Here is a 23,160-nt window from a genome sequence, read left to right as displayed (position 1 = left end):
TGTGTTTACAGCATGATACTGCATGTGTTTACAGCATGATACTGCATGTGTTTACAGCAGGATACTGCATGTGTTTACAGTATAATATAATATAATATAATAATATATGCCATTTAGCAGACGCTTTTATCCAAAGCGACTTACAGTCATGTGTGCATACATTCTACGTATGGGTGGTCCCGGGGATCGAACCCACTGCCCTGGCGTTACAAGCGCCATGCTCTACCAACTGAGCTACATGTGTGCATGTGTTTACAGCATGATACTGTATGTGTTTACAGCATGATACTGCATGTGTTTACAGCATGACACTAAATGTGTTTACAGTATGATATTGCATGTGTTTACAGTATGTTACTGCATGTGTGCATGTGTTTACAGCATGATACTGCATGTGTTTACAGCATGATACTGCATGTGTTTACTGCATGATACTGCATGTGTTTACTGCATGATATTGCATGTGTTTACAGCATGATACTGCATGTGTTTACAGCATGATAATGCATGTGTTTACAGCAGGATACTGCGTGTGTTTACAGCATGATACTGTTTACATGTGTTTACAGCAGGATACTCCCTTTGTTTACAGCATGATATTGCATGTGTTTACAGTATGTTACTGCATGTGTGCATGTGTTTACTGCATGATACTGCATGTGTTTACATTATGATATTGCATGTGTTTACAGCATGATACTGCATGTGTTTACTGCATGATACTGCATTGGTTTACACTATGATATTGCATGTGTTTACAGCATGATACTGCATGTGTTTACAGCATGACACTGCTTGTGTTTACAGTATGATATTGCATTTGTTTACAGCAGGATACTGCATGTGTTTACAGCATGATACTGCATGTGTTTACAGCAGGATACTGCATGTGTTTACAGTATGATACTGCATGTGTGCATGTGTTTACAGCATGATACTGCATGTGTTTACAGCAGGATACTGCATGTCTTTACAGCAGGATACTGCATTTGTTTACAGCAGGATACTGCATGTGTTTACAGCATGATACTGCATGTGTTTACAGCAGGATACTGCATGTGTTTACAGTATGATACTGCATGTGTTTACAGCAGGATACTGCATGTGTTTACAGCAGGATACTGCATGTGTTTACAGTATGATACTGCATTTGTGCATATGTTTACAGCATGATACTGCGTGTTTTTACAGCATGATACTGCATGTGTTTACAGCATGATACTGTTTGCATGTGTTTACAGCAGGATACTGCGTGTGTTTACAGCATGAAACTGAATGTTTTTACAGCATGATACTGCATGTGTTTACAGCAGGATACTGTATGTCTTTACAGCAGGATCCTGCATGTGTTTACAGCATGATACTGTTTGCATGTGTTTACAGCATGATACTGCATGTGTGCATGTGTTTACAGCAAGATACTGCATGTGTTTACAGTATGATACTGCATGTGTTTACAGCATGATACTGCATGTGTTTACAGCATGATACTGCATGTGTTTACAGCATGATACTGCATGTGTTTACAGCAGGATACTGCATGTCTTTACAGCAGGATACTGCATGTGTTTACAGCAGGATACTGCATGTGTTTACAGCATGATACTGCATTTATTTACAGCAGGATACTGCATGTGTTTACAGCAGGATACTGCGTGGGTTTACAGCATGATACTGCATGTGTTTACAGTATGATACTGCATGTGTTTACAGTATGATACTGCATGTGTTTACAGCAGGATACTGCATGTGTTTACAGCAGGATACGGCATGTGTTTACAGCAGGATACTGCATGTCTTTACAGCAGGATACTGCATGTGTTTACAGTATGATACTGCATGTGTTCATATGTTTACAGCATGATACTGTGTGTATTTACAGCATGATACTGAATGTGTTTACAGCATGATACTGCATGTGTTTACAGCAGGATACTGCATGTGTTTACAGCAGGATACTGCATGTGTTTACAGCAGGATACTGCATGGCTTTACAGCATGATACTGCATGTGTTTACAGTATGATACTGCATGTGTTTACAGCATGATACTGCATGTGTTTACAGCATGATACTGTATGTGTTTACTGCATGATACTGCATGTGTTTACATTATGATACTGCATGTGTGCATGTGTTTACAGCATGATACTGCATGTGTTTACAGCATGACACTGCTTTTGTTTACAGTATGATATTGCATTTGTTTACAGCAGGATACTGCATGTGTTTACAGCATGATACTGCATGTGTTTACAGCAGGATACTGCATGTGTTTACAGTATGATACTGCATGTGTGCATGTGTTTACAGCATGATACTGCATGTGTTTACAGCAGGATACTGCATGTCTTTACAGCAGGATACTGCATGTGTTTACAGCAGGATACTGCATGTGTTTACAGTATGATACTGCATGTGTGCATGTGTTTACAGCATGATACTGCATGTGTTTACAGCATGATTCTGCATGTGTTTACAGCATGATACTGCATGTGTTTACAGCATGATACTGCATGTGTTTCCAGCATGATACTGCATGTGTTTACAGCATGATACTGTTTGCATGTGTTTACAGCAGGATACTGCGTGTGTTTACATCATGATACTGCATGTGTTTACAGTATGATACTGCATGTGTTTACAGCAGGATACTGCATGTCTTTACAGCAGGATACGGCATGTGTTTACAGCAGGATACTGCGTGGGTTTACAGAATGATACTGCATGTGTTTACAGCATGAAACTGTTTGCATGTGTTTACAGCAGGATACTGCGTGTGTTTACAGCATGATATTGCATGTGTTTACAGTATGATACTGCATGTGTTTACAGCAGGATACTGCATGTGTTTACAGTATGATACTGCATTTGTGCATATGTTTACAGCATGATACTGCGTGTTTTTACAGCATGATACTGCATGTGTTTACAGCATGATACTGTTTGCATGTGTTTACAGCACGATACTGCGTGTGTTTACAGCATGATACTACATGTGTTTACAGCATGATACTGCATGTGTTTACAGCAGGATACTGCATGTCTTTACAGCATGATACTGCATGTGTTTACAGCATGACACTGCATGTGTTTACAGTATGATATTGCATGTGTTTACAGCAGGATACTGCATGTGTTTACTGTATGATACTGCATGCGTTTACATTATGATATTGCATGTGTTTACAGCATGATACTGCATGTGTTTACAGCATGATACTGCATGTGTTTACAGCATGATACTGCATGTGTTTACAGTATGATACTGCATGTGTTTACAGCATGATACTGTTTGCATGTGTTTACAACAGGATACTGCGTGTGTTTACAGCATGATATTGCATGTGTGTACAGTATGATACAGCATGTGTTTACAGCAGGATAATGCGTGTGTTTACAGCATGATACTACATGTGTTTACAGTATGATACTGCTTGTGTTTACAGCAGGATACTGCATGTCTTTACAGCAGAATACTGCATGTGTTTGCAGCATGATACTGTTTGCATGTGTTTACAGCAGGATACTGCGTGTGTTTACAGCATGATACTGCATGTGTTTACAGTATGATACTGCATGTGTTTACAGCAGGATACTGCATGTGTTTACAGTATGATACTGCATGTGTGCATATGTTTACAGCATGATACTGCATGTGTTTACAGCATGATACTGCATGTGTTTACAGCATGATACTGCATGTGTTTACAGCAGGATACAGCATGTGTTTACAGTATGTTACTGCATGTGTGCATGTGTTTACAGCATGATACTGCATGTGTTTACAGCATGATACTGCATGTGTTTACTGCATGATACTGCATGTGTTTACATTATGATATTGCATGTGTTTACAGGATGATACTGCATGTGTTTACAGCATGATACTGCATGTGTTTACAGCAGGATACTGCATGTGTTTACAGTATGTTACTGTATGTGTGCATGTGTTTACAGCATGATACTGCGTGTGTTTACAGCATGATACTGCATGTGTTTACAGCATGATACTGCATGTGTTTACAGCATGATACTGCATGTGTTTACAGCATGATACTGTTTGCATGTGTTTCCAGCAGGATACTGCGTGTGTTTACAGCATGATACTGCATGTGTTTACAGTATGATACTGCATGTGTTTACAGTATGATACTGCATGTGTGCACATGTTTACAGTATGATACTGCATGTGTTTACAGTATGATACTGCATGTGTGCACATGTTTACAGCATGATACTGCCTGTGTTTACAGTATGATACTGCATGTGTTTACAGCATGATACTGTTTGCATGTGTTTACAATAGGATACTGCATGTGTTTACAGCAGGCTACTGCATGTGTTTACTGTATGATACTGCATGCGTTTACATTATGATATTGCATGTGTTTACAGCATGATACTGCATGTGTTTACAGCATGATACTGCATGTGTTTACAGCATGATACTGCATGTGTTTACAGTATGATACTGCATGTGTTTACAGTATGATAGTGCATGTGTTTACAGCATGATAGTGTTTGCATGTGTTTACAGCATGATATTGCATGTGTTTACAGTATGGTACTGCATGTGTTTACAGCAGGATACTGCGTGTGTTTACTGCATGATACTGCATGTGTTTACAGCATGATACTGCATGTGTTTACAGTATGATACTGCATGTGTTTACAGCAGGATACTGCATGTCTTTACATCAGGATACTGCATGTGTTTACAGCATGATAATGCATGTATTTACAGTATTATACTGAGATGTGTTTACAACATGATACTGCATGTGTTTACAGTATGATACTGCATGTCTTTACAGCATGATACTGTTTGCATGTGTTTACAGCAGGATTCTGCGTGTTTTTACAGCATGATACTGCATGTGTTTACAGCAGCATACTGCATGTGTTTACAGTATGATACTGCATGTGTGCACATGTTTACAGCATGATACTGCGTGTGTTTACAGCATGATACTGCATGTGTTTACAGCATGATACTGCATGTGTTTACTGTATGATACTGCATGTGTTTACATTATGATATTGCATGTGTTTACAGCATGATACTGCATGTGTTTACATTATGATATTGCATGTGTTTACAGCATGATACTGCATGTGTTTACAGCATGATACTGCATGTGTTTACAGCATGATACTGCATGTGTTTACAGCATGACACTGCATGTGTTTACAGTATGATATTGCATGTGTTTACAGCAGGATACTGCATGTGTTTACTGTATGATACTGCATGCGTTTACATTATGATATTGCATGTGTTTACAGCATGATACTGCATGTGTTTACAGCATGATACTGCATGTGTTTACAGCATGATACTGCATGTGTTTACAGTATGATACTGCATGTGTTTACAGCATGATACTGTTTGCATGTGTTTACAACAGGATACTGCGTGTGTTTACAGCATGATATTGCATGTGTGTACAGTATGATACAGCATGTGTTTACAGCAGGATAATGCGTGTGTTTACAGCATGATACTACATGTGTTTACAGTATGATACTGCATGTGTTTACAGCAGGATACTGCATGTCTTTACAGCAGAATACTGCATGTGTTTGCAGCATGATACTGTTTGCATGTGTTTACAGCAGGATACTGCGTGTGTTTACAGCATGATACTGCATGTTTTTACAATATGATACTGCATGTGTTTACAGCAGGATACGGCATGTCTTTACAGCAGGATACTGCATGTGTTTACAGCATGATACTGTTTGCATGTGTTTACAGCAGGATACTGCGTGTGTTTACAGCATGATACTGCATGTGTTTACAGTATGATACTGCATGTGTTTACAGCAGGATACTGCATGTGTTTACAGTATGATACTGCATGTGTGCATATGTTTACAGCATGATACTGCATGTGTTTACAGCATGATACTGCATGTGTTTACAGCATGATACTGCATGTGTTTACAGCAGGATACTGCATGTGTTTACAGTATGTTACTGCATGTGTGCATGTGTTTACAGCATGATAATGCATGTGTTTACAGCATGATACTGCATGTGTTTACTGCATGATACTGCATGTGTTTACATATGATATTGCATGTGTTTACAGGATGATACTGCATGTGTTTACAGCATGATACTGCATGTGTTTACAGCAGGATACTGCATGTGTTTACAGTATGTTACTGCATGTGTGCATGTGTTTACAGCATGATACTGCGTGTGTTTACAGCATGATACTGCATGTGTTTACAGCATGATACTGCATGTGTTTACAGCATGATACTGCATGTGTTTACAGCATGATACTGTTTGCATGTGTTTACAGCAGGATACTGCGTGTGTTTACAGCATGATACTGCATGTGTTTACAGTATGATACTGCATGTGTTTACAGCATGATACTGCATGTGTTTACAGTATGATACTGCATGTGTGCATATGTTTACAGCATGATACTGCAAGTGTTTACAGCATAATACTGCATGTGTTTACAGCATGATACTGCATGTGTTTACAGCAGGATACTGCATGTGTTTACAGTATGATATTGCATGTGTTTACAGGATGATACTGCATGTGTTTACAGCATGATACTGCATGTGTTTACAGCATGATACTGCATGTGTTTACAGCATGACACTGCATGTGTTTACAGTATGATATTGCATGTGTTTACAGCAGGATACTGCATGTGTTTACTGTATGATACTGCATGCGTTTACATTATGATATTGCATGTGTTTACAGCATGATACTGCATGTGTTTACAGCATGATACTGCATGTGTTTACAGCATGATACTGCATGTGTTTACAGTATGATACTGCATGTGTTTACAGCATGATACTGTTTGCATGTGTTTACAACAGGATACTGCGTGTGTTTACAGCATGATATTGCATGTGTGTACATTATGATACAGAATGTGTTTACAGCAGGATAATGTGTGTGTTTACAGCATGATACTACATGTGTTTACAGTATGATACTGCATGTGTTTACAGCAGGATACTGCATGTCTTTACAGCAGAATACTGCATGTGTTTGCAGCATGATACTGTTTGCATGTGTTTACAGCAGGATACTGCGTGTGTTTACAGCATGATACTGCATGTTTTTACAATATGATACTGCATGTGTTTACAGCAGGATACGGCATGTCTTTACAGAAGGATACTGCATGTGTTTACAGCATGATACTGTTTGCATGTGTTTACAGCAGGATACTGCGTGTGTTTACAGCATGATACTGCATGTGTTTACAGTATGATACTGCATGTGTTTACAGCAGGATACTGCATGTGTTTACAGCAGAATACTGCATGTGTTTACAGTATGTTACTGCATGTGTGCATGTGTTTACAGCATGATACTGCATGTGTTTACAGCATGATACTGCATGTGTTTACAGCATGATACTGCATGTGTTTACAGCAGAATACTGCATGTGTTTACAGTATGTTACTGCATGTGTGCATGTGTTTACAGCATGATACTGCATGTGTTTACAGCATGATACTGCATGTGTTTACTGCATGATACTGCATGTGTTTACATTATGATATTGCATGTGTTTACAGGATGATACTGCATGTGTTTACAGCATGATACTGCATGTGTTTACAGCAGGATACTGCATGTGTTTACAGTAAGTTACTGCATGTGTGCATGTGTTTACAGCATGATACTGCGTGTGTTTACAGCATGATACTGCATGTGTTTACAGCATGATACTGCATGTGTTTACAGCATGATACTGCATGTGTTTACAGCATGATACTGTTTGCATGTGTTTACAGCAGGATACTGCGTGTGTTTACAGCATGATACTGCATGTGTTTACAGTATGATACTGCATGTGTTTACAGCATGACACTGCATGTGTTTACAGTATGATACTGCATGTGTGCATATGTTTACAGCATGATACTGCATGTGTTTACAGTATAATACTGCATGTGTTTACAGCATGATACTGCATGTGTTTACAGCAGGATACTGCATGTGTTTACAGTATGATATTGCATGTGTTTACAGGATGATACTGCATGTGTTTACAGCATGATACTGCATGTGTTTACAGCAGGATACTGCATGTGTTTACAGTATGTTACTGCATGTGTGCATGTGTTTACAGCATGATACTGCATGTGTTTACAGCATGATACTGCATGTGTTTACAGCATGACACTGCATGTGTTTACAGTATGATATTGCATGTGTTTACAGCAGGATACTGCATGTGTTTACAGCATGATACTGCATGTGTTTACAGCATGATACTGCATGTGTTTACAGCAGGATACTGCGTGTGTTTACTGCATGATAGTGTTTGCATGTGTTTACAGCAGGATACTGCGTGTGTTTACAGCATGATATTGCATGTGTTTACAGTATGGTACTGCATGTGTTTACAGCAGGATACTGCGTGTGTTTACTGCATGATACTGCATGTGTTTACAGCATGATACTGCATGTGTTTACAGTATGATACTGCATGTGTTTACAGCATGATACTGCATGTGTTTACAGCAGGATACTGCATGTCTTTACAGCATGATACTGTTTGCATGTGTTTACAGCAGCATACTGCATGTGTTTACAGTATGATACTGCATGTGTGCACATGTTTACAGCATGATACTGCGTGTGTTTACAGCATGATACTGCATGTGTTTACAGCATGATACTGCATGTGTTTACAGCATGATACTGCATGTGTTTACAGTATGATACTGCATGTGTTTACAGCATGATACTGTTTGCATGTGTTTACAGCAGGATACTGCGTGTTTTACAGCATGATACTGCATGTGTTTACAGAAGGATACTGCATGTGTTTACAGTATGATACTGCATGTGTGCACATGTTTACAGCATGATACTGCCTGTGTTTACAGCATGATACTGCATGTGTTTACAGTATGATACTGCATGTGTTTACAGCATGATACTGTTTGCATGTGTTTACAACAGGATACTGCGTGTGTTTACAGCATGATATTGCATGTGTGTACAGTATGATACAGCATGTGTTTACAGCAGGATAATGCGTGTGTTTACAGCATGATACTGCATGTTTTTACAGTATGATACTGCATGTGTTTACAGCAGGATACGGCATGTCTTTACAGCAGGATACTGCATGTGTTTACAGCATGATACTGTTTGCATGTGTTTACAGCAGGATACTGTGTGTGTTTACAGCAGGATACTGCATGTGTTTACAGCAGGATACTGCATGTGTTTACAGTATGTTACTGCATGTGTCCATATGTTTACAGCATGATACTGCATGTGTCTCCTATCATTGCTATGCAGACGACACACAATTAATCTTCTCCTTTCCCCTTCTGATGACCAGGTGGCGAATCGCATCTCTGCATGTCTGGCAGACATATCAGTGTGGATGACGGATCACCACCTCAAGCTGAACCTCGGCAAGACGGAGCTGCTCTTCCTCCCGGGAAAGGACTGCCCGTTCCATGATCTCGCCATCACGGTTGACAACTCCATTGTGTCCTCCTCCCAGAGCGCTAAGAACCTTGGCGTGATTATGGACAACACCCTGTCGTTCTCAACTAACATCAAGGCGGTGGCCCGTTCCTGTAGGTTCATGCTCTACAACATCCGCAGAGTACGACCCTGCCTCACACAGGAAGCGGCGCAGGTCCGAATCCAGGCACTTGTCATCTCCCGTCTGGATTACTGCAACTCGCTGTTGGCTGGGCTCCCTGCCTGTGCCATTAAACCCCTACAACTCATCCAGAACGCCGCAGCCCGTCTGGTGTTCAACCTTCCCAAGTTCTCTCACGTCACCCCGCTCCTCCGCTCTCTCCACTGGCTTCCAGTTGAAGTTCGCATCCGCTACAAGACCATGGTGCTTGCCTACGGAGCTGTGAGGGGAACGGCACCTCAGTACCTCCAGGCTCTGATCAGGCCCTACACCCAAACAAGGGCACTGCGTTCATCCACCTCTGGCCTGCTCGCCTCCCTACCACTGAGGAAGTACAGTTCCCGCTCAGCCCAGTCAAAACTGTTCGCTGCTCTGGCCCCCCAATGGTGGAACAAACTCCCTCACGACGCCAGGACAGCGGAGTCAATCACCACCTTCCGGAGACACCTGAAACCCCACCTCTTTAAGGAATACCTAGGATAGGATAAAGTAATCCATCTCACCCCCCTTAAAAGATTTAGATGCACTATTGTAAAGTGGCTGTTCCACTGGATGTCATAAGGTGAATGCACCAATTTGTAAGTCGCTCTGGATAAGAGTGTCTGCTAAATGACTTAAATGTAAATGTTTACAGCAGGATACTGCATGTCTTTACAGCAGGATACTGCATGTGTTTACAGCATTTTACTGTATGTGTTTACAGCAGGATACTGCATGTGTTTACAGTATGATACTGCATGTGTGCATGTGTTTACAGCATGATACTGCATGTGTTTACAGCATGATACTGCATGTGTTTACAGCATGATACTGCATGTGTTTACAGCAGGATACTGCGTGTGTTTACTGCATGATAGTGTTTGCATGTGTTTACAGCAGGATACTGCGTGTGTTTACAGCATGATATTGCATGTGTTTACAGTATGGTACTGCATGTGTTTACAGCAGGATACTGCGTGTGTTTACTGCATGATACTGCATGTGTTTACAGCATGATACTGCATGTGTTTACAGTATGATACTGCATGTGTTTACAGCAGGATACTGCATGTCTTTACAGCAGGATACTGCATGTGTTTACAGCATGATAATGCATGTATTTACAGTATTATACTGAGATGTGTTTACAACATGATACTGCATGTGTTTACAGTATGATACTGCATGTGTTTACAGCATGATACTGCATGTGTTTACAGCAGGATACTGCATGTCTTTACAGCATGATACTGTTTGCATGTGTTTACAGCAGCATACTGCATGTGTTTACAGTATGATACTGCATGTGTGCACATGTTTACAGCATGATACTGCGTGTGTTTACAGCATGATACTGCATGTGTTTACAGCATGATACTGCATGTGTTTACAGCATGATACTGCATGTGTTTACAGTATGATACTGCATGTGTTTACAGCATGATACTGTTTGCATGTGTTTACAGCAGGATACTGCGTGTTTTACAGCATGATACTGCATGTGTTTACAGAAGGATACTGCATGTGTTTACAGTATGATACTGCATGTGTGCACATGTTTACAGCATGATACTGCCTGTGTTTACAGCATGATACTGCATGTGTTTACAGTATGATACTGCATGTGTTTACAGCATGATACTGTTTGCATGTGTTTACAACAGGATACTGCGTGTGTTTACAGCATGATATTGCATGTGTGTACAGTATGATACAGCATGTGTTTACAGCAGGATAATGCGTGTGTTTACAGCATGATACTGCATGTTTTTACAGTATGATACTGCATGTGTTTACAGCAGGATACGGCATGTCTTTACAGCAGGATACTGCATGTGTTTACAGCATGATACTGTTTGCATGTGTTTACAGCAGGATACTGTGTGTGTTTACAGCAGGATACTGCATGTGTTTACAGCAGGATACTGCATGTGTTTACAGTATGTTACTGCATGTGTCCATATGTTTACAGCATGATACTGCATGTGTCTCCTATCATTGCTATGCAGACGACACACAATTAATCTTCTCCTTTCCCCCTTCTGATGACCAGGTGGCGAATCGCATCTCTGCATGTCTGGCAGACATATCAGTGTGGATGACGGATCACCACCTCAAGCTGAACCTCGGCAAGACGGAGCTGCTCTTCCTCCCGGGGAAGGACTGCCCGTTCCATGATCTCGCCATCACGGTTGACAACTCCATTGTGTCCTCCTCCCAGAGCGCTAAGAACCTTGGCGTGATTATGGACAACACCCTGTCGTTCTCAACTAACATCAAGGCGGTGGCCCGTTCCTGTAGGTTCATGCTCTACAACATCCGCAGAGTACGACCCTGCCTCACACAGGAAGCGGCGCAGGTCCGAATCCAGGCACTTGTCATCTCCCGTCTGGATTACTGCAACTCGCTGTTGGCTGGGCTCCTGCCTGTGCCATTAAACCCCTACAACTCATCCAGAACGCCGCAGCCCGTCTGGTGTTCAACCTTCCCAAGTTCTCTCCACGTCACCCCGCTCCTCCGCTCTCTCCACTGGCTTCCAGTTGAAGTTCGCATCCGCTACAAGACCATGGTGCTTGCCTACGGAGCTGTGAGGGGAACGGCACCTCAGTACCTCCAGGCTCTGATCAGGCCCTACACCCAAACAAGGGCACTGCGTTCATCCACCTCTGGCCTGCTCGCCTCCCTACCACTGAGGAAGTACAGTTCCCGCTCAGCCCAGTCAAAACTGTTCGCTGCTCTGGCCCCCAATGGTGGAACAAACTCCCTCACGACGCCAGGACAGCGGAGTCAATCACCACCTTCCGGAGACACCTGAAACCCCACCTCTTTAAGGAATACCTAGGATAGGATAAAGTAATCCATCTCACCCCCCTTAAAAGATTTAGATGCACTATTGTAAAGTGGCTGTTCCACTGGATGTCATAAGGTGAATGCACCAATTTGTAAGTCGCTCTGGATAAGAGTGTCTGCTAAATGACTTAAATGTAAATGTTTACAGCAGGATACTGCATGTCTTTACAGCAGGATACTGCATGTGTTTACAGCATTTTACTGTATGTGTTTACAGCAGGATACTGCATGTGTTTACAGTATGATACTGCATGTGTGCATGTGTTTACAGCATGATACTGCATGTGTTTACAGCATGATACTGCATGTGTTTACAGCATGATACTGCATGTGTTTACTGCATGATACTGCATGTGTTTACATTATGATATTGCATGTGTTTACAGCATGATACTGCATGTGTTTACCGCATGATACTGTTTACATGTGTTTACAGCAGGATACTGTGTGTGTTTACAGCATGATACTGCATGTGTTTACAGTATGATACTGTTTGCATGTGTTTACAGCAGGATACTGCATGTGTTTACAGTATGATACTGCATGTGTTTACAGCAGGATACTGCATGTGTTTACAGTATGATACTGCATGTGTGCATATGTTTACAGCATGATACTGCATGTGTTTACAGCATGATACTGCATGTGTTTACAGCAGGATACTGCATGTGTTTACAGCAGGATACTGCATGTGTTTACAGTATGTTACTGCATGTGTCCATATGTTTACAGCATGATACTGCATGTGTCTCCTATCATTGGTATGCAGACGACACACAATTAATCTTCTCCTTTCCCCCTTCTGATGACCAGGTAATCGCATCTCTGCATGTCTGGCAGACATATCAGTGTTGACGGATCACCACCTCAAGCTGAACCTCGGCAAGACGGAGCTGCTCTTCCTCCCGGGAAGGACTGCCCGTTCCATGATCTCGCCATCACGGTTGACAACTCCATTGTGTCCTCCTCCCAGAGCGCTAAGAACCTTGGCGTGATTATGGACAACAGTTCTCAACCAACATCAAGGCGGTGGCCCGTTCCTGTAGGTTCATGCTCTACAACATCCGCAGAGTACGACCCTGCCTCACACAGGAAGGCGCAGGTCCGAATCCAGGCACTTGTCATCTCCCGTCTGGATTACTGCAACTCGCTGTTGGCTGGGCTCCCTGCCTGTGCCATTAAACCCCTACAACTCATCCAGAACGCCGCAGCCCGTCTGGTGTTCAACCTTCCCAAGTTCTCTCACGTCACCCCGCTCCTCCGCTCTCTCCACTGGCTTCCAGTTGAAGTTCGCATCCGCTACAAGACCATGGTGCTTGCCTACGGAGCTGTGAGGGGAACGGCACCTCAGTACCTCCAGGCTCTGATCAGGCCCTACACCCAAACAAGGGCACTGCGTTCATCCACCTCTGGCCTGCTCGCCTCCCTACCACTGAGGAAGTACAGTTCCCGCTCAGCCCAGTCAAAACTGTTCGCTGCTCTGGCCCCCCAATGGTGGAACAAACTCCCTCACGACGCCAGGACAGCGGAGTCAATCACCACCTTCCGGAGACACCTGAAACCCCACCTCTTTAAGGAATACCTAGGATAGGATAAAGTAATCCATCTCACCCCCCCCTTAAAAGATTTAGATGCACTATTGTAAAGTGGCTGTTCCACTGGATGTCATAAGGTGAATGCACCAATTTGTAAGTCGCTCTGGATAAGAGTGTCTGCTTAATGACTTAAATGTAAATGTTTACAGCAGGATACTGCATGTCTTTACAGCAGGATACTGCATGTGTTTACAGTATGATACTGCATGTGTGCATGTGTTTACAGCATGATACTGCATGTGTTTACAGCATGATACTGCATGTGTTTACAGCATGATACTGCATGTGTTTACTGCATGATACTGCATGTGTTTACATTATGATATTGCATGTGTTTACAGCATGATACTGCATGTGTTTACCGCATGATACTGTTTGCATGTGTTTACAGCAGGATACTGTGTGTATTTACAGCATGATACTGCATGTGTTTACAGTATGATACTGTTTGCATGTGTTTACAGCAGGATACTGCATGTGTTTACAGTATGATACTGCATGTGTTTACAGCAGGATACTGCATGTGTTTACAGTATGATACTGCATGTGTGCATATGTTTACAGCATGATACTGCATGTGTTTACAGCATGATACTGCATGTGTTTACAGCAGGATACTGCATGTGTTTACAGCAGGATACTGCATGTGTTTACAGTATGTTACTGCATGTGTCCATATGTTTACAGCATGATACTGCATGTGTCCCCTATCATTGGTATGCAGACGACACACAATTAATCTTCTCCTTTCCCCTTCTGATGACCAGGTGGCGATCGCATCTCTGCATGTCTGGCAGACATATCAGTGTGGATGACGGATCACCACCTCAAGCTGAACCTCGGCAAGACGGAGCTGCTCTTCCTCCCGGGAAGGACTGCCCGTTCCATGATCTCGCCATCACGGTTGACAACTCCATTGTGTCCTCCTCCCAGAGCGCTAAGAACCTTGGCGTGATTATGGACAACACCCTGTCGTTCTCAACCAACATCAAGGCGGTGGCCCGTTCCTGTAGGTTCATGCTCTACAACATCCGCAGAGTACGACCCTGCCTCACACAGGAAGCGGCGCAGGTCCGAATCCAGGCACTTGTCATCTCCCGTCTGGATTACTGCAACTCGCTGTTGGCTGGGCTCCCTGCCTGTGCCATTAAACCCCTACAACTCATCCAGAACGCCGCAGCCCGTCTGGTGTTCAACCTTCCCAAGTTCTCTCACGTCACCCCGCTCCTCCGCTCTCTCCACTGGCTTCCAGTTGAAGTTCGCATCCGCTACAAGACCATGGTGCTTGCCTACGGAGCTGTGAGGGGAACGGCACCTCAGTACCTCCAGGCTCTGATCAGGCCCTACATCCAAACAAGGGCACTGCGTTCATCCACCTCTGGCCTGCTCGCCTCCCTACCACTGAGGAAGTACAGTTCCCGCTCAGCCCAGTCAAAACTGTTCGCTGCTCTGGCCCCCCAATGGTGGAACAAACTCCCTCACGACGCCAGGACAGCGGAGTCAATCACCACCTTCCGGAGACACCTGAAACCCCACCTCTTTAAGGAATACCTAGGATAGGATAAAGTAATCCATCTCACCTCCCCCTTAAAAGATTTAGATGCACTATTGTAAAGTGGCTGTTCCACTGGATGTCATAAGGTGAATGCACCAATTTGTAAGTCGCTCTGGATAAGAGTGTCTGCTAAATGACTTAAATGTAAATGTTTACAGCAGGATACTGCATGTCTTTACAGCAGGATACTGCATGTGTTTACAGCAGGATACTGCATGTGTTTACAGTATGATACTGCATGTGTGCATGTGTTTACAGCATGATACTGCATGTGTTTACAGCATGATACTGCATGTGTTTACAGCATGATACTGCATGTGTTTACTGCATGATACTGCATGTGTTTACATTATGATATTGCATGTGTTTACTGCATGATACTGTTTGCATGTGTTTACAGCAGGATACTGTGTGTGTTTACAGCATGATACTGCATGTGTTTACAGTATGATACTGTTTGCATGTGTTTACAGCAGGATACTGCATGTGTTTACAGTATGATACTGCATGTGTTTACTGCATGATACTGCATGTGTTTACATTATGATATTGCATGTGTTTACCGCATGATACTGTGTGTGTTTACAGCATGATACTGCATGTGTTTACAGTATGATACTGTTTGCATGTGTTTACAGCAGGATACTGTGTGTGTTTACAGCATGATACTGCATGTGTTTACAGTATGATACTGTTTGCATGTGTTTACAGCAGGATACTGCATGTGTTTACAGTATGATACTGCATGTGTGCATATGTTTACAGCATGATACTGCATGTGTTTACAGCATGATACTGCATGTGTTTACAGCAGGATACTGCATGTCTTTACAGCAGGATACTGCATGTGTTTACAGCAGGATACTGCATGTGTTTACAGCATGATACTGCATGTGTTTACAGCAGGATACTGCATTTGTTTACAGTATGATACTGCATGTGTGCATGTGTTTACAGCATGATACTGCATGTGTTTACATCATGATACTGCATGTGTTTACAGCATGATACTGCATGTGTTTACAGCATGATACTGCATGTGTTTACAGCATAATAGTGTTTGCATGTGTTTACAGCATGATACTGCGTGTGTTTACAGCATGATACTGCATGCGTTTACAGCAGGATACTGCATGTGTTTACAGTATGATACTGCATGTGTGCATATGTTTACAGCATAATACTGCATGTGTTTACAGCATGATACTGCATGTGTTTACAGCAGGATACTGCGTGTGTTTACAGCATGATACTGCATGTGTTTACAGTATGATACTGCATGTGTTTACAGCAGGATACTGTGTGTGTTTACAGCAGGATACTGTGTGTGTTTACAGCATGATACTGCATGTGTTTACAGTATGATACTGTTTGCATGTGTTTACAGCAGGATACTGCATGTGTTTACAGTATGATACTGCATGTGTGCATATGTTTACAGCATGATACTGCATGTGTTTACAGCATGATACTGCATGTGTTTACAGCAGGATACTGCATGTGTTTACAGCATGATACTGCATGTGTTTACAGCAGGATACTGCATGTGTTTACAGTATGTTACTTCATGTGTCCATATGTTTACAGCATGATACTGCATGTGTCTCCTATCATTGCTATGCAGACGACACACAATTAATCTTCTCCTTTCCCCCTTCTGATGACCAGGTGGCGAATCGCATCTCTGCATGTCTGGCAGACATATCAGTGTGGATGACGGATCACCACCTCAAGCTGAACCTAGCTGCTCTTCCTCCCGGGGAAGGACTGTTCCATGATCTCACCATCACGGTTGACAACTCCATTGTGTCCTCCTCCCAGAGCGCTAAGAACCTTGGCGTGATTATGGACAACACCCTGTCGTTCTCAACCAACATCAAGGTGGTGGCCCGTTCCTGTAGGTTCATGCTCTACAACATCCGCAGAGTACGACCCTGCCTCACACAGGAAGCGGCGCAGGTCCGAATCCAGGCACTTGTCATCTCCCGTCTGGATTACTGCAACTCGCTGTTGGCTGGGCTCCCTGCCTGTGCCATTAAACCCCTACAACTCATCCAGAACGCCGCAGCCCGTCTGGTGTTCAACCTTCCCAAGTTCTCTCACGTCACCCCGCTCCTCCGCTCTCTCCACTGGCTTCCAGTTGAAGTTCGCATCCGCTACAAGACCATGGTGCTTGCCTACGGAGCTGTGAGGGGAACGGCACCTCAGTACCTCCAGGCTCTGATCAGGCCCTACACCCAAACAAGGGCACTGCGTTCATCCACCTCTGGCCTGCTCGCCTCCCTACCACTGAGGAAGTACAGTTCCCGCTCAGCCCAGTCAAAACTGTTCGCTGCTCTGGCCCCCAATGGTGGAACAAACTCCCTCACGACGCCAGGACAGCGGAGTCAATCACCACCTTCCGGAGACACCTGAAACCCCACCTCTTTAAGGAATACCTAGGATAGGATAAAGTAATCCATCTCACCCCCCCCTTAAAAGATTTAGATGCACTATTGTAAAGTGGCTGTTCCACTGGATGTCATAAGGTGAATGCACCAATTTGTAAGTCGCTCTGGATAAGAGTGTCTGCTAAATGACTTAAATGTAAATGTTTACAGCAGGATACTGCATGTCTTTACAGCAGGATACTGCATGTGTTTACAGCATTTTACTGTATGTGTTTACAGCAGGATACTGCATGTGTTTACAGTATGATACTGCATGTGTGCATGTGTTTACAGCATGATACTGCATGTGTTTACAGCATGATACTGCATGTGTTTACAGCATGATACTGCATGTGTTTACTGCATGATACTGCATGTGTTTACATTATGATATTGCATGTGTTTACAGCATGATACTGCATGTGTTTACCGCATGATACTGTTTGCATGTGTTTACAGCAGGATACTGTGTGTGTTTACAGCATGATACTGCATGTGTTTACAGTATGATACTGTTTGCATGTGTTTACAGCAGGATACTGCATGTGTTTACAGTATGATACTGCATGTGTTTACAGCAGGATACTGCATGTGTTTACAGTATGATACTGCATGTGTGCATATGTTTACAGCATGATACTGCATGTGTTTACAGCATGATACTGCATGTGTTTACAGCAGGATACTGCATGTGTTTACAGCAGGATACTGCATGTGTTTACAGTATGTTACTGCATGTGTCCATATGTTTACAGCATGATACTGCATGTGTCCCCTATCATTGGTATGCAGACGACACACAATTAATCTTCTCCTTTCCCCCTTCTGATGACCAGGTGGCGAATCGCATCTCTGCATGTCTGGCAGACATATCAGTGTGGATGACGGATCACCACCTCAAGCTGAACCTCGGCAAGACGGAGCTGCTCTTCCTCCCGGGGAAGGACTGCCCGTTCCATGATCTCGCCATCACGGTTGACAACTCCATTGTGTCCTCCTCCCAGAGCGCTAAGAACCTTGGCGTGATTATGGACAACACCCTGTCGTTCTCAACCAACATCAAGGCGGTGGCCCGTTCCTGTAGGTTCATGCTCTACAACATCCGCAGAGTACGACCCTGCCTCACACAGGAAGCGGCGCAGGTCCGAATCCAGGCACTTGTCATCTCCCGTCTGGATTACTGCAACTCGCTGTTGGCTGGGCTCCCTGCCTGTGCCATTAAACCCCTACAACTCATCCAGAACGCCGCGGCCTTCTGGTGTTCAACCTTCCCAAGTTCTCTCACGTCACCCCGCTCCTCCGCTCTCTCCACTGGCTTCCAGTTGAAGTTCGCATCCGCTACAAGACCATGGTGCTTGCCTACGGAGCTGTGAGGGGAACGGCACCTCAGTACCTCCAGGCTCTGATCAGGCCCTACATCCAAACAAGGGCACTGCGTTCATCCACCTCTGGCCTGCTCGCCTCCCTACCACTGAGGAAGTACAGTTCCCGCTCAGCCCAGTCAAAACTGTTCGCTGCTCTGGCCCCCCAATGGTGGAACAAACTCCCTCACGACGCCAGGACAGCGGAGTCAATCACCACCTTCCGGAGACACCTGAAACCCCACCTCTTTAAGGAATACCTAGGATAGGATAAAGTAATCCATCTCACCCCCCCCTTAAAAGATTTAGATGCACTATTGTAAAGTGGCTGTTCCACTGGATGTCATAAGGTGAATGCACCAATTTGTAAGTCGCTCTGGATAAGAGTGTCTGCTAAATGACTTAAATGTAAATGTTTACAGCAGGATACTGCATGTCTTTACAGCAGGATACTGCATGTGTTTACAGCATTTTACTGTATGTGTTTACAGCAGGATACTGCATGTGTTTACAGTATGATACTGCATGTGTGCATGTGTTTACAGCATGATACTGCATGTGTTTACAGCATGATACTGCATGTGTTTACAGCATGATACTGCATGTGTTTACTGCATGATACTGCATGTGTTTACATTATGATATTGCATGTGTTTACCGCATGATACTGTTTGCATGTGTTTACAGCAGGATACTGTGTGTGTTTACAGCATGATACTGCATGTGTTTACAGTATGATACTGTTTGCATGTGTTTACAGCAGGATACTGCATGTGTTTACAGTATGATACTACATGTGTGCATATGTTTACAGCATGATACTGCATGTGTTTACAGCATGATACTGCATGTGTTTACAGCAGGATACTGCATGTCTTTACAGCAGGATACTGCATGTTTTTACAGCAGGATACTGCATGTGTTTACAGCATGATACTGCATGTGTTTACAGCAGGATACTGCATTTGTTTACAGTATGATACTGCATGTGTGCATGTGTTTACAGCATGATACTGCATGTGTTTACAGCATGATACTGCATGTGTTTACAGCATGATACTGCATGTGTTTACAGCATGATACTGCATGTGTTTACAGCATAATAGTGTTTGCATGTGTTTACAGCATGATACTGCGTGTGTTTACAGCATGATACTGCATGCGTTTACAGCAGGATACTGCATGTGTTTACAGTATGATACTGCATGTGTTTACAGCATGATACTGCATGTGTTTACAGCAGGATACTGCGTGTGTTTACAGTATGATACTGCATGTGTTTACAGCAGGATACTGTGTGTGTTTACAGCAGGATACTGTGTGTGTTTACAGCATGATACTGCATGTGTTTACAGTATGATACTGTTTGCATGTGTTTACAGCAGGATACTGCATGTGTTTACAGTATGATACTGCATGTGTGCATATGTTTACAGCATGATACTGCATGTGTTTACAGCATGATACTGCATGCGTTTACAGCAGGATACTGCATGTCTTTACAGCATGATACTGCATGTGTTTACAGCATGATACTGCATGTGTTTACTGCATGATACTGTGTGTGTTTACAGCATGATACTGCATGTGTTTACAGTATGATACTGTTTGCATGTGTTTACAGCAGGATACTGCATGTGTTTACAGTATGATACTGCATGTGTTTACAGTATGATACTGCATGTGTTTACAGCAGGATACTGTGTGTGTTTACAGCAGGATACTGTGTGTGTTTACAGCATGATACTGCATGTGTTTACAGTATGATACTGTTTGCATGTGTTTACAGCAGGATACTGCATGTGTTTACAGTATGATACTGCATGTGTGCATATGTTTACAGCATGATACTGCATGTGTTTACAGCATGATACTGCATGTGTTTACAGCATGATACTGCATGTGTTTACTGCATGATACTGCATGTGTTTACATTAATATATTCCATGTGTTTACCGCATGATACTGTGTGTGTTTACAGTATGATACTGTTTGCATGTGTTTACAGCAGGATACTGTGTGTGTTTACAGCATGATACTGCATGTGTTTACAGTATGATACTGTTTGCATGTGTTTACAGCAGGATACTGCATGTGTTTACAGTATGATACTGCATGTGTGCATATGTTTACAGCATGATACTGCATGTGTTTACAGCATGATACTGCATGTGTTTACAGCAGGATACTGCATGTCTTTACAGCAGGATACTGCATGTGTTTACAGCAGGATACTGCATGTGTTTACAGCATGATACTGCATGTGTTTACAGCAGGATACTGCATTTGTTTACAGTATGATACTGCATGTGTGCATGTGTTTACAGCATGATACTGCATGTGTTTACAGCATGATACTGCATGTGTTTACAGCATGATACTGCATGTGTTTACAGCATGATACTGCATGTGTTTACAGCATAATAGTGTTTGCATGTGTTTACAGCATGATACTGCGTGTGTTTACAGCATGATACTGCATGCGTTTACAGCAGGATACTGCATGTGTTTACAGTATGATACTGCATGTGTGCATATGTTTACAGCATGATACTGCATGTGTTTACAGCATGATACTGCATGCGTTTACAGCAGGATACTGCATGTCTTTACAGCATGATACTGCATGTGTTTACAGCATGATACTGCATGTGTTTACTGCATGATACTGCATGTGTTTACAGCATGATACTGCATGTGTTTACTGCATGATACTGCATGTGTTTACATTAATATATTCCATGTGTTTACCGCATGATACTGTGTGTGTTTACAGTATGATACTGTTTGCATGTGTTTACAGCAGGATACTGCATGTGTTTACAGTATGATACTGCATGTGTGCATATGTTTACAGCATGATACTGCATGTGTTTACAGTATGATACTGCATGTGTTTACAGCAGGATACTGCATGTCTTTACAGCAGGATACTGCATGTGTTTACAGCAGGATACTGCATGTGTTTACAGCATGATACTGCATGTGTTTACAGCAGGATACTGCTTTTGTTTACAGTATGATACTGCATGTGTGCATGTGTTTACAGCATGATACTGCATGTGTTTACAGCATGATACTGCATGTGTTTACAGCATGATACTGCATGTGTTTAGAGCATGATACTGCATGTGTTTACAGCATAATAGTGTTTGCATGTGTTTACAGCATGATACTGCGTGTGTTTACAGCATGATACTGCATGCGTTTACAGCAGGATACTGCATGTGTTTACAGTATGATACTGCATGTGTGCATATGTTTACAGCATGATACTGCATGTGTTTACAGCATGATACTGCATGCGTTTACAGCAGGATACTGCATGTCTTTACAGCATGATACTGCATGTGTTTACAGCATGATACTGCATGTGTTTACTGCATGATACTGTGTGTGTTTACAGCATGATACTGCATGTGTTTACAGTATGATACTGTTTGCATGTGTTTACAGCAGGATACTGCATGTGTTTACAGTATGATACTGCATGTGTTTACAGTATGATACTGCATGTGTTTACAGCAGGATACTGTGTGTGTTTACAGCAGGATACTGTGTGTGTTTACAGCATGATACTGCATGTGTTTACAGTATGATACTGTTTGCATGTGTTTACAGCAGGATACTGCATGTGTTTACAGTATGATACTGCATGTGTGCATATGTTTACAGCATGATACTGCATGTGTTTACAGCATGATACTGCATGCGTTTACAGCAG

Source organism: Oncorhynchus gorbuscha, linkage group LG14, assembly GCF_021184085.1.
Source record: "Oncorhynchus gorbuscha isolate QuinsamMale2020 ecotype Even-year linkage group LG14, OgorEven_v1.0, whole genome shotgun sequence".
In the NCBI taxonomy this organism is placed as follows: domain Eukaryota; kingdom Metazoa; phylum Chordata; class Actinopteri; order Salmoniformes; family Salmonidae; genus Oncorhynchus; species Oncorhynchus gorbuscha.
This window is presented reverse-complemented; position numbering follows the sequence as displayed.